Source organism: Leucoraja erinacea, chromosome 20 (genome assembly GCF_028641065.1).
Source record: "Leucoraja erinacea ecotype New England chromosome 20, Leri_hhj_1, whole genome shotgun sequence".
In the NCBI taxonomy this organism is placed as follows: domain Eukaryota; kingdom Metazoa; phylum Chordata; class Chondrichthyes; order Rajiformes; family Rajidae; genus Leucoraja; species Leucoraja erinaceus.
Window position 1 is genome coordinate 2,540,894 of NC_073396.1, and position 13,596 is coordinate 2,554,489.

Below are 13,596 nucleotides of genomic sequence, written 5' to 3' on the forward strand. Positions count from 1 at the left end.
GGCACTATTTCAGCATTCAGCACAGTAGGAACCTCATATCATTCAAAATGAAATAAAAGGCAGCACAATTGAATACATAATCCTGACAGGGTTAAAACTCACAGGTATAAAACACACAGCTCCCATGCACATCATATTCTGCATTGTTACAGTGCATCTCGCTGCAATTCCACAGTCCCCGTCCCCATCGCCGAGCTACCAGTCAACCGCAAAACACTAACCTTTTCCCTGTTATTTTATGTTCTGCAATTCAGCAGAAACAATAGCAAAGGCAGCAAGCGATAACACAGCACATCGTCCCAGCAGTGTTCGCACAATGAGCTCTGCAATTCTGCCCCCCCTCCCCTCCCCTCCTCCCTCCCCTTCTCTCTCTCTCGCAAGCTGCCCTTAATTGTTTGAAGTCTTTCTCTGCCTTACCTGAAGGGCATCTCCCATGATCGCAATTAGCTGCCAAGATTTCATTGTCGGCTGCGAGACGCCTCCTGTTCTCTCGTCAGGAGAAGCCACAGAGGGAAGAAGGGGCAAGAGAGAGTGAGAGGGAGAGAGGGAGAGAGCCACGTGCTTGGAAATATAAATGACTACAGGCATCTGTCGCATTTGCTCTGCTGCCCCGCTCCTCTGCTCGTGTTTGAATCTGCCACTGAATCCTCGCAGACTGGGACACACTGGAAGGAGAGAAATGGGAAAGGCTCCACTCGATGCATTAGCAGGTCTGTGTCCTCGGCTGGGCTGGGGCCAAGCTTTCCCCTGCTTCACCCCATGCATCAGGACTACCCAATTCGGCTGCTCCAGGTACTCCAAGGCAAATGACAGTACCTGAACCATCGAACTAGCTATTCCTCCTGCTTTGTTGTCCTTTCGAGCATTAAATGTGTAGTCCGTGGACTGAAGAGGGCACCTTGTACACCTGTTATACCCATGCTCGCAAACCAGCTCACTGTTAAAGCTGCCAATGTCCTCGGCAAGCCAGCAGAACCCATTCTACACAAAAATTGTATTGTATTGTACTGTATTCAAATTTATTGTCATTGTCTCAATTTGAGACAACAAAATGAATTTCCCTTACAGGCAGTATCATAAAAAAATCATTAAAAAAAAAAATAATAATAAATAAATAATAACATTAAAAATAAAATTGAAATTGAATTATAGAAAAAGCACAAACACAGAAAGTCCACGACACAACATAACATAAATGGCACCAAGGTGAGGATGGCACCATAGTCCAGCTGGAGATGCTGGAGAATCTCAGCTGGAATGCTGGAAAATGCTGGAGAAACTCAGCATCTATTGGAGCGAAGGCAATTGGCAACAAAATAGGAAATAGGCAACGTTTCGGGCCGAAACCCGGAAGGGTTTCGGGCCGAAACGTTGCCTATTTCCTTCGCTCCATAGATGCTGCTGCACCCGCTGAGTTACTCCAGCATTTTCCTTCCTAAACAGCCCAATCTATGATTATTATTATTTCGGGTGAAGATAAGGCGCGCAATGCTTGGAGTAACTCAGCGGGACAGGCAGCATCTCTGGCGAAAAACAATGGGAAGACAAAAGTGCTGGTGAAACTCAGCGGGTGCGGCAGCATCTATGGAGCGAAGGAAATAGGCGACGTTTTCGGGCCGAAACCTGAAAAACAATGGGTGACGTTTCGGGTCGAGACCCTTCTTCATAAATGCTGCCTGGCCCCCGCTCAGTTACTCCGGCATCTTGCGTCCAAACCAGCATCTGTAGTTCCTTCCTGCACGTGATTCCGGACAGGGGTTTGCCAACTTTTTTCTTCCCGTTTAATCCTGGCAACTTTAATAGCTCATAACAATGTTATTTTGGGTTGGGGGAGTGGGCTCTACGAGTGTTTAAGAAGGAACTGCAGATGCTGGAAAATCGAAGGTAGCTAGCCAAATATGCTGGAAAAACTCAGCGGGTGAGGCAGCATCTATGGAGCGAAGGAATAGGCGACGTTTCGGGTCGAGACCCTTCTGGAAACTCAGCGGGTGAGGCAGCATCTATGGACCGAAGGAATAGGCGACGTTTCGGGTCGAGACCCTTCTGGAAACTCAGCGGGTGAGGCAGCATCTATGTAGCGAAGGAATAGGTGACGTTTCGGGTCGAGACCCTTCCGGGTCTCGACCCGAAACGTCACCTATATCCTTCGCTCCATAGATGCTGCCTCACCCGCTGAGTTTCTCCAGCATTTTTGTCAATGCTCTAAGAGTGAATCTCATAGCAACAAATGCATTTCGTTGTCTCTGTACTGTACACTGACAATGACAATTAAAATTGAATCTGAATCTGAATCTGAGCTGACTAGTATATTTTCTCAGGCTTTAGCATTTGTTCGTGAAATCATCTGGCACTGCGCAACAGCCTTTAATGTTTCGGAAGGAAGAATGGTCTCCACCCGAAACATTACCTCTTCCTTCTCCCCACAGATGCTGCCTGACCCGCTGAGTTACTCCGGCACTTTGTCTCCACCTGCAGTTCCTTCCTACAGATGTGCCACTTTGCAGATTCAAGAGTTGTCTAATTGTCGTGCGTGAATGAAAACAGAATGAGGACATTCTTACTCGCAGCAGCATAAGAGGCCTGTAAGCACTCATGGTACTGGGGATGATCACAATGAATGGCGGTGCAGGCTCGAAGGGCCGAATGGCCTCCTCCTGCACCTATTGTCTACGTTTCTATTTCCTCTGGTACTCACAGGTAACATCATCTCTCTAGAATTTAGAAGATTTCGAAGATTGAGGGGGGATGACTTTGACTTTGACTCTGACATGGGGGGGAGAGTGCAGTGGAGAGATACGTTTTTTGGCCTTCCATCACAGCAATGTGATGGATGTTTATGTAAATTATGTTGTGTCTTGGGTCTATTTGTTTGTAATGTATGGCTGCAGAAACGGCATTTCGTTTGGACCTCAAGGGGTCCAAATGACAAATAAATTGAATCTTGAATCTTGATCTTATTGAAACTTACAAAATTCTTAAGGGGTTGGACAGGCTAGATGCAGTAAGATTGTTCCCGGTGTTCGGGAAGTCCAGAACAAGGGGTCACAGTTTAAGGATAAAGGGGAAATCTTTTAGGGCTGAGATGAGAAAAACATTTTTCACACAGTGGTGAATCTGTGGAATTCTCTGCCACAGAAGGTAGTTGAGGCCACACAGTTCATTGGCTATATTTAAGAGGGAGTTAGATGTGGCCCTTGTGGCTAAAGGGATCAGGGGGTATGGAGAGAAGGCAGGGATGGGATACTGAGTTGGATGATCAGCCATGATCATATTGAATGGTGGTGCAGGTTCGAAGGGCTGAATGGCCTCTACTCCTGCACCTATTGTCTATGTTTCTATGTATCATAAATAAAAACATTCAAAAAAGCTGAATATTATTGCACAAAGCCCTGTGAATAACAACTGCAAAGAGTGACAGGTTACCCATCCATAGTTCCAGCCAACCCTCTCCCCTGACTCTCAGTCTGAAGGAGGGTCCCGACCCCAAACGTTATCCATTCCTTCTCTCCACCCATGCCTGTCCCGCTGAGTTACTCCAGCATTTTGTGTCTATGCACAGGTCTTTAATGGGTAAGTGAAACCACCTCTTTATATTGGACCTTTCATGGCCCTTTTGTAATCGACACTGACGGCTTAATGGAGAGCGGAAAATACTAGACAGTGATTTATGGTCACAGTTTGTGGGTGGAACTACCTTTCAGTCATCACCCCCAACACTCAAGGAGTCGGCCTGCTGGGGTTAGCTCAGGGTTACCTGGTTTACCGTCACAGATGTTGACTTTTCCAAGTAACCGATTATTATTCAATTCAGAAAAAAAACCTTCTGCAGTCAGAACGCAGACTATTCTGGCAAGAAACACAATCCTCTCTCCACTCCGCTGTTATCTGACCTGCTTAATGTTCCCAACATCTGCACCCATTTGCGTGGCCTTTTAATTAATTAACCCCTTTGTGCAATTCTACGCAGAGATATTTTGGCAATGCTGCAGTAGAGACATAGAGACATAGACATAGAGAGACATTCTCAGCATGGAAACAGGCCCTTCAACCCAAACTTTCCACACCGGCCAACATGCCCCATCTACGCTAGTCCCACCATGCCCGCGTTTGGCCCCTACCCCCTCCAAACCTGTCCTATCCATGTGCCTGTGGAACTGTTTCTTAAACGTTGGGACAGTCCCTGCCTCAACTACCCCATAGCAGATGCGTCCACAGCTAATTCTGCTACCAACATCATCTATTGCAACAAGTGATGGCTCCCACTGATTGTCGCCGGAGGTGTTCGGCGAAACGATCGCCAAGCCTACGCTTGGTCTCACCGATGTAGATCAGCTGACATCTAGAGCAGCGGATGCAATAGATGAGGTTGGAGGAGATGCCTCCATGGCCCGAGTGAGCACCACCAGAAATTGGAGGAACAGCACCTCATATTCCGCTTGGGCAGTCTGCACCCTAGCGGCATAAACATTGAATTCTCCAATTTCCAGTAGCCCTTGCTGTCTCCTCCCCTTCTCAGCTCTCCCTCAGCCCTCGGGCTCCTCCTCTTCCTTTCTCCTTTCTTCTCTCCCCACCCCCCCCACCCCCGCCCTCCACCTATCCATGTTCTCCACAGATGCTGCCTGACCCGCTGAGTTACTCCAGCACTCTGTGAAACGTCACCTATCCATGTTCTCCACAGATGCTGCCTGACCCGCTGAGTTACTCCAGCACTCTGTGAAACGTCACCTATCCATGTTCTCCACAGATGCTGCCTGACCCGCTGAGTTACTCCAGCACTCTGTGAAACGTCACCTATCCATGTTCTCCACAGATGCTGCCTGGCCCGCTGAGTTATGGTGCAGCAACATCTATGGAGCGAAGGAAATAGGCAACGTTTCGGGCCAAAACCCTTCTGGAAATAGGCAACGTTTCGGGCCGAAACCCGGAAGGGTTTCGACCCGAAACGTTACCTATTTCCTTAGCTCCATAGATGCTGCTGCACCCGCTGAGTTCCTCCAGCACTTTTGTCTACCTTCGATTTACCAGCATCTGCAGTTCCTTCTTAAATACCTCCTCGGGCAGCTTGTTCCATACACCCTTTGTGTGATAATGTTACCCCTCAGGTTCCTATTAAATATTTTTCCCCCTTCACCTTGAACCTAAGTCCTCTGGTCCTCGACTCCCCTACTATGGGCAAGAGACTTTATGTGTCTACCAGTTCTATTCCTCTCATGATTTTATAATTAAAAAAAAAACAAATAATACAGATCTAAATCTTTAGCTGGTCTCCAGGTTTTAACCCTTTGAATATCAGAAGGTAATTTCAATGTCATTTGAACAGGTACATGGGCAGGAAAGGTTTGGAGGGATATGGGCCAAACGCAGGCAGGTGGGACCAGTGTAGATGGGGCACGTTGGTCGGTGTGAGCAAGTTGGGCCAAAGCACCTGTTTACACACTGTATCACTCCATGACTCTAATTCTTGGATGCTCCACTAGAAATACATCATTTAGAGTAAACTGGAGAACTATAATCTTAGTGATGGTGCATTTGTTTTCAATCGGACATTACTAATTTCTTGAATGTAATACTGTACATTAATTTATCAAACTCTCTGAAGGTGACATCAATTTAACTTATAATATGCTTTTCTTTAATCAGGCAGAACCGTAATGAGAATAGCGTGCGCACATTCGGTAATGATTTTAGTTTTAATTTACGATATACATCGTGGAAACAGGCCCTTCGGCCCACCGAGTCCATGCCGACCATCGATCACCCGTTCACACTAGTCCCATGCTATCCCATTTTCTCATCCACTCCCTACACACTAGGGCGCAATTTACAGAGGGCCAATTAACCTACAAACCCGCCCGTCTTTGGGATGTGGGAGGAAACCAGAGCACCCGGAGGAAACCCACGTGGTCACGGGGAGAATATTACTCGCTGTTATTCTCTGTATTAAACATAGAAACATAGAAATTAGGTGCAGGAGTAGGCCATTCGGCCCTTCGAGCCTGCACCGCCATTCAATATGATCATGGCTGATCATCCAACTCAGTATCCCGTACCTGCCTTCTCTCCATACCCCCTGATCCCCTTAGCCACAAGGGCCACATCTAACTCCCTCTTAAATATAGCCAATGAACTGGCCTCAACTACCCTCTGTGGCAGAGAGTTCCAGAGATTCACCACTCTCTGTGTGAAAAAAGTTCTTCTCATCTCGGTTTTAAAGGATTTCCCCCTTATCCTTAAGCTGTGAACACTTGTCCTGGACTTCCCTAACATCGGGAACAATCTTCCTGCATCTAGCCTGTCCAACCCCTTAAGAATTTTGTAAGTTTCTATAAGATCCTCCCCTCAGTCTTCTAAATTCTAGAGAGTATAAACCAAGCCTATCCAGTCTTTCTTCATAAGACAGTCCTGACATCCCAGGAATCAGTCTGGTGAACCTTCTCTGCACTCCCTCTATGGCAATAAAGTCCTTCCTCAGATTTGGAGACCAAAACTGTACGCAATACTCCAGGTGTGGTCTCACCAAGACCCTGTACAACTGCAGTAGAACCTCCCTGCTCCTATACTCAAATCCTTTTGCAATGAAAGCTAACATACCATTCGCTTTCTTTACTGCCTAAATGTTGTTCCCTTAACCCTGTATCTGTACACGGTGGATGGCAAGATTGTGATCATGTATTGTCTTTTCCCTGGCTGTATATAGTACTCAACAAAAAGCTTTTCACTTGTGGAACACAAATTGGAGGAACAGCACCTCGTATATCGCTTGAGCAGCTTACACCCCGACAGTAGGAACATTGACTTCTCTAACCCTTGCCTTCCCTCTCTCTCCATCACTCCCCTTTCCTAGTTCTCCAAATAGTTTCACCGCCCATCCGATTCTACACCTCCTCGTCACCTTCCCCTCAGCTAACAATGTACCATTCTACATTTCACCCTGGTTTGTCTGTCATTTTCAAACCTTACCCTTCCATATCTCCAGACTCCCACTCAATAGACAATAGATAATAGACAATAGGTGCAGGAGTAGGCCATTCGGCCCTTCGAGCCATTCAATGTGATCATGGCTGATCATCCCCAATCAGTACCCCGTTCCTGCCTTCTCCCCTTATCCGCTGACTCCGCTATCTTTAAGAGCCCTATCTAACTCTTTCTTGAAAGTATCCAGAGAACCGGCCTCCACCGCCCTCTGAGGCAGCGAATGCCACAGACTCACAACTCTCTGTGTGAAAAAGAGACTCCCCCAACTCTCAGTCTGAAGAAGGGTCTCGACCCGAAACGTCACCAATTCCTTCTCTCCAGAGTTGCTACCTCAACCGTTGAGTTACTCCAGCATTTTGTGTCTATCTTTGCTGGTCATTTTTAAATGATAATGGTTGAGCTGGCACAGAGAATAAAATATACTACCGAATGGCCCCAAAGTAGAACACCTTCGCAAATATATGGAAACGTGGAAAAATAGGTGCAGGAGGAGGCCATTCGGCCCTTTGAGTCAGCACCGCCATTCAATATGATCACGGCTGATCATCCAAAATCAGTCCCCCGTTCCTGCCTTCTCCCCATATCCCATGATTCCGTTAGCCCTAAGAGCTAAATCTAACTCTCTCTTGAAAACACCCAGTGAATTGGCCTCCACTGCCCTCTGTGGCAGAGAATTCCACAAATTCACAACTCTCTGGGTGAAAATATTTTTCCTCACCTCAGTCCTAAATGGCCGACCCCTTATTCTTAAACTGTGCGACCCCTGGTTCTGGACACCCCCAACATGGGGAACATTTTCCTGCATCTAGCCTGTCCAATCCTTTAAGAATTTTACATGTTTCTATAAGATCCACCTCTCATCCTTCTAAATTCCAGTGAATACCAGCTTTCACTTTGTTCACCTACTTTGAATGTTAATGGCTTGGAGTGCAATTTACTGCAAAGTCTTATGACTTGAAGGTGATAGCTGCAACAACTGCGTTAAGTTGAAGCATGAATCATTTTAATTATGTGTTGTCAATCCAAACAGCCTCTGATCATTAATTTTGCTGCTGATCATCTCTCGTCTCTCCATAGCTTCACATTAGGGCGGCACGGTGGCGCAGCGGTAGAGTTGCTGCCTCACTGCGCCAGAGACCCGGGTTCCATCCTGACCTTGGGTGCTATCTGTGCAGAGTTTGCACGTTCTCCCCGTGACCTGCGTAGGTTTTCTCCGGGTGCTCTGTTTTCCTCCCACACTCCAATGGCGTGCAGGTTTGTAGATTAATTGGCTACTGTTAAATAGCAGGATTGTACTAGTGTGCAGGGATCGCTGGTTGGCACGGACTCGATGGGCCGAAGGGCCTGTTTCCACGCTGTATCTCTAAACTAAACTAAACTAAACCTTGTGGTATCTTTGCAGTGGCTACTCACTTATGTTCATTTGTACTGATCTTTTGCAAATAACAGTATGAAAATGTCCAGAAGAACTCAAAGTGCTGGAGTAACTCAGTGGGTCAGGCAGCATCTATGGAGAACATGGATAGGTGACGTTTCACAGAGTGCTGGAGTAACTCAGCGGGACAGGCAGCATCTCTGGAGAGAAGGAATGGGTGACGTTTCGGGTCGAGACCCTTCTTCAGACAGATGTGGAGATGGGGGAGGGTGGGAACCCACCCCTCCCCCACCTCCACATCAGTCTGAAGAAGGGTCTCGACGTGAGTCTGAAGAAGGGTCGTCAGGTAGGCATCGTGGCATTTACACAAGCAACCCAGCCACTTCTCTGCCGGAGATGAGAGCAAAAATGGACACAGAGTGCTGGAGTAACTCAGCGGGTCAGGCAGCATCTGTGGAGAACATGGATAGGTGACGTTTTGGGTCGAGACTTTTCTTCAGACTGGTGTCAGCCTGACATCAACGTCACCCATTCCTTCTCTCCAGAGATGCTGCCTGTCCCGCTGAGTTACTCCAGCACTTTGTGTCAACCTATAATCCCGTAAATATTATCAGGTATATATTGTCTTGTACGTATTTCATATAATTTATAGTGCTTGATGTATCTTGTGTAGAAATCATAGAAACATAGAAACATAGAAATTAGGTGCAGGAGTAGCCATTCGGCCCTTCGAGCCTGCACCGCCATTCAATATGATCATGGCTGATCATCCAACTCAGTATCCCGTACCTGCCTTCTCTCCATACCCCCTGATCCCTTTAGCCACAAGGGCCACATCTAACTCCCTCTTAAATATAGCCAATGAACTGGCCTCAACTACCCTCTGCGGCAGAGAGTTCCAGAGATTCACCACTCTCTGTGTGAAAAAAGTTCTTCTCATCTCGGTTTTAAAGGATTTCCCCCTTATCCTTAAGCTGTGACCACTTGTCCTGGACTTCCCTAACATCGGGAGCAATCTTCCTGCATCTAGCCTGTCCAACCCCTTTAGAATTTTGTAAGTTTCTATAAGATCCCCTCTCAATCTTCTAAATTCTAGAGAGTATAAACCAAGTTGATAAATCATGTGATTAAAAATATATTATTATGTATATATGATCACTATATTTTATATCTGCGTATTATATCTGTTCTATTTGCTATGTATTATATCAACCATGTAACCGCCACCATTAGTTTGTTAAACCAATGTCAGCGTTGGGGAAGTCTGCGCCTGCTTGAGGTGGCTTCATACAGGTGGCCTCTTGCCAATGTGTGTGTGTGTGTCTCTTCTTTAAGTTGTCCCAGAGGATCCCTCTATCAGGCATGTGGCTCTGCTAAATACCTGTTTGCTGTGTCTTACACGTTGCTAATCAGTGGAGCAGTCCTTGGACTTCACCCTGACAGTATCTTTAAGCTCCCCTGTGGTCACGGGGAGAAAGTGAATTGTTTAATTTCTTCCTGTTGTTAAGGAGGGCCACACACATACACACACATTATTCAGCCCAGACTCCTTCCGAACCTTCTGTATTTTGTAGTCGGCAGGGCAGTACTCTGCATATCGCCAACTTGGACAATTTTACATTTACACCAAGCCAATTAACCTACAAACCTGCACGTCTTTGGAGTGTGGGAGGAAACCGAAGATCTCGGAGAAAACCCACGCAGGTCACGGGGAGAACGTGCAAACTCCGTACAGACAGCACCCGTAGTCGGGATCGAACCCGGGTCTCTGGCGCTGCATTTTGCTGTACGGCAGCGACTCTACCGCTGCGCCACCGTGACCCACACCACCGTGACTCAGTTCTAAGCCACATCGGACTCCTGAAGATGCAAGGAATCGCAGGTGCAGCCAGAAAACACAAAGTGCCGGAGGATCTCCTCACGTCAGGCAGCATCTCTGGAGAACATGGACAGATGACGTTTCAGGTCAGGGGGGTGGGGAATAAAACTGGGGGAGGGGAGAGGCAGGGGGGGGGGGTGGGGAATAAAACTGGGGGAGGGGAGAGGCAGGGGGGTGGGGGGGTGGGGAATAAAACTGGGGGTGGGGAGAGGCAGGGGGGGGGGGGGGAATAAAACTGGGGGAGGGGAGAGGCAGGGGGGGGGGGGAATAAAACTGAGGGGGGGGGAGGGGAGAGGCAGGGGGGTGGGGGGGGGGGGAATTAAACTGGGGGAGGGGAGAGGCATGTTAAAGCGTGTACGGACACTGTCGAGAGGTGGTCCTGTCAGGTCGGAACAAAGGCCAGAGATGGCAAAAGCAGAAAGAATGAATAGACAGGTTAAAGAGTTGTGAAGCCAGAGGAAGGAATGCGGGAAGGGGGGGAGGGGGGGGATAATAAGTGTGAGTCCAGATGTGACACAGGTGGGTGAAAAAGTGTCCCGACCTTCCGCAGATGCTGCCTGACCAGCTGTGTTACTCCAGCACTCTGTGTTGTATAGAAGTCCTCAAGATGTATTTGTACTGAGGCTGAAATATAATTCCTCTTATCACAACATATCAGCAAGTGCCATTTTGTGATGCTGACTCCTAAACATCCAACTCATTTCCACCGTAGATTCTGATTGATTTGGATGTGATTCCTGTCAAGGGCAGTAGTTAACAGACTGGAAATCAGTTGAAGCTTACAGCAATAACATTGAATAATGTTTCAAAGTTTGAGAAATAGTGTTAATATGTTGGTGTTATTCTTAGGATGTTCTACAGTGTCTCCTGGGAGGCAAACACAAGGACAATACACATTTATTCTGACGTGCAGTGTGTGTGTGTGTGTGTGTGTGTGTGTGTATGTGTGTGTCTGTGTGTCTGTGTGTCTGTGTGTGTGTGTGTGTCTGTGTGTGTGTGTGTCTGTGTGTCTGTGTGTCTGTGTGTGTGGGTGTGTGTGTGTGTGTGTGGGTGTGCAGTGGGTGTGTGTGTGTGGGTGTGGGTGGGGGTGTGGGTGTGTGTGTGTGTGCTTGTGTGTGTGTGCGTGTGTGTGTGTGTGTGTGTGTGTGTCATGCTCGATTGCAGGACAGGTACTCCGAAATAGAATTTAAAAAATGAAAAATACACGGCAAATGTAACGTGTATATACACGCAGAGGAAACAATTTTTCACACAGAGAGATGTGAGTGTGGAATTCTCTGCCTTAGAGGGCGGTGGAGGCAGGTTCTCTGGATGCTTTCAAGAGAAAGCTAGATAGGGCTCTTAAAAATAGTGGAGTCAGGGGATATGGGAGAAGGCAGGAACGGGGTACTGGTTTGGGATGATCAGCCATGATCACATTGAATGGCGGTGCTGGCTCGAAGGGCCGAATGGCCGACTCCTGCACCTACTGTCTATTGTCTATTGTCTATTGTCTATTGTCTATTGTAAATCCACACTTAGCCCTGTCTCAGTGGGAATCTACAGTCAAACTCTAAAAATAAACTTCGATCCGCTTACAGATTTTTATGATTCCACAACAACGGAAGAGAATGATCTGAGGTGAAAATCGCTCCTTGATCACACGTATCGGTATTGGCTTATATTTGTCTCGCGTACCGTGGTGCCTTGAAAAGCTTTGGTTTGCGTGCAACAGAATTAAATCAGATCACACGACCGTGCGCAGGGGATACAATCACGCTCAACACTAGTATATGACAGGAGGTGCGAAGAGAAAAATCTCAGCGAGCAGAACAGAACGTTACAGTATTGCAGCGTTACAGTTACAGAGAAAAGGACAAATGTTCGCAGAGGGTAGGCCGGAGGATCGGGACAACAGTCTCGTTTATGGGGTTCAGTCGTCTGATCACAGCGGGGGAAGAAGAATTTCCAGAGTCTGTCTGCTGGGAGAGTCTAGGACCAGAGGGCACAACCTCAGGATAAGAGGATGTACCTTTAGAATTAAGATGGAGATTGATTAGTACCATTAGTACCATCTGTGCGACTGCCCTAGCCCTGAGCTTCTCCACAGCTGAATACGCCGCTCCCACCACACCAAACTGGTTAACACGGCCCTCAACGACACCTGCGCATTATCACGGGATGCATAAAGACCCGTGTCGCTACGCCCTAGCTGGTATTATCCCCCCCCCCCCCCCCCATATCAGGCGATCCATCGTCGCCCAAGACGAGCGGAGAGCACAGGAGATCGATACCAGGCACCCCCTGCACAGACACACAGCACCTCCACCCCGACTGAAATCTAGAGCCAGTTTCTTGCAGACAGTCCCACCTCTCCAGACAACCAAATAAACAGCAAGGACCAACATCTGGAAAGATGAATGGAGCCAGCTCAACACACGAGCCCACGACTGGATGGAGAGAGGAATCACTCTGACTGAATGCCTCGCCAGCGGGCACGACCTCCCATGGCCAACCTGGAAGACCCACAAATGATTATGAGTGGAGCAGGGGAGGTGCAAAGCATGGAACTACCAGCAGAAGACACATGCAGCTGTGGAGCAGTACAGACAATGTCCCACCTACTGGAGTGTGACGATGCCCCCCAGTGCAACCCCCAGGACCTGGCTGAACCGACCCGACCCGACCCGACCCGACCAGCTGTGACCTGCGCCAGATACTGGCAGAACGACATCTGAGATTGCAACGGACTCAAAGAAGATTAGTACGGGTGTCAGAGGTTATGGGGATAAGGCAGGAGAATGGGGTTAGGAGGGGGAGACATCCATTCCACAGGTTCACCATCCTCTGACTAAAGACATTTCTCCTCCTCTCCTTCCTAAAAGAACGTCCTTTATCGGAGCCGGCGCTATGGAGGTGCTGAAGGCAGCCCGGGCGGCGTGCAGGGCAGTGCTGCTCCCCGCCATCATCACCACGATGATCCAGAAGGGCATGCCGGCCGAGGAGGACTCGCTGAGCGGCCACATGTACGGAGCCCGCAGCCGGTCCCAAAGTGGCTCCAGCTCCAGCCGTGGGCAGCCCTGGAAGGGGGGGCAAGTTAGGGTTAGGGTTAGGGTCAGTGGAAGATGCCTTAGCCTTCCCCCAGCCTCGCACTGCCCCAGTCCCACTATGGCCGTGACCCCCACTCTGCACACTGGCAATCAGTGGGGTTCAGTAAACGGGGGAACCCACAGCAACTGCCCCCACCCATTAATTAGGCTGGACCTCTGCGGCAGTCTCATTCAAAAAACACACTCAATTATATTCATTACTAGACTAAGTAGGACCCGTTGGGTCCCAGCATCACACGGGAGGGCTGGTCACCAACGCAATATTCCACCTCTCCATC

The 13,596-nt window shown here is 48.2% G+C and overlaps 1 protein-coding gene across 2 annotated transcripts in view; it reads right to left on the reverse strand.

Annotated features, from left to right (window-relative positions):
- rbfox1 (RNA binding fox-1 homolog 1) overlaps positions 1-967 on the reverse strand; it is an 899,382-nt gene extending 898,415 nt beyond the window's left edge. The window contains exon 1 of one of the 2 annotated variants that reach the window (XM_055651004.1): positions 418-967. The gene's annotated coding sequence lies outside the window, so the exon portion shown is untranslated. Of the gene's footprint in view, positions 1-221; positions 347-417 lie in introns of those variants that run through there. The other variant, XM_055651005.1, reaches the window with a different exon arrangement.
- Positions 968-13,596: the final 12,629 nt, after the last annotated feature.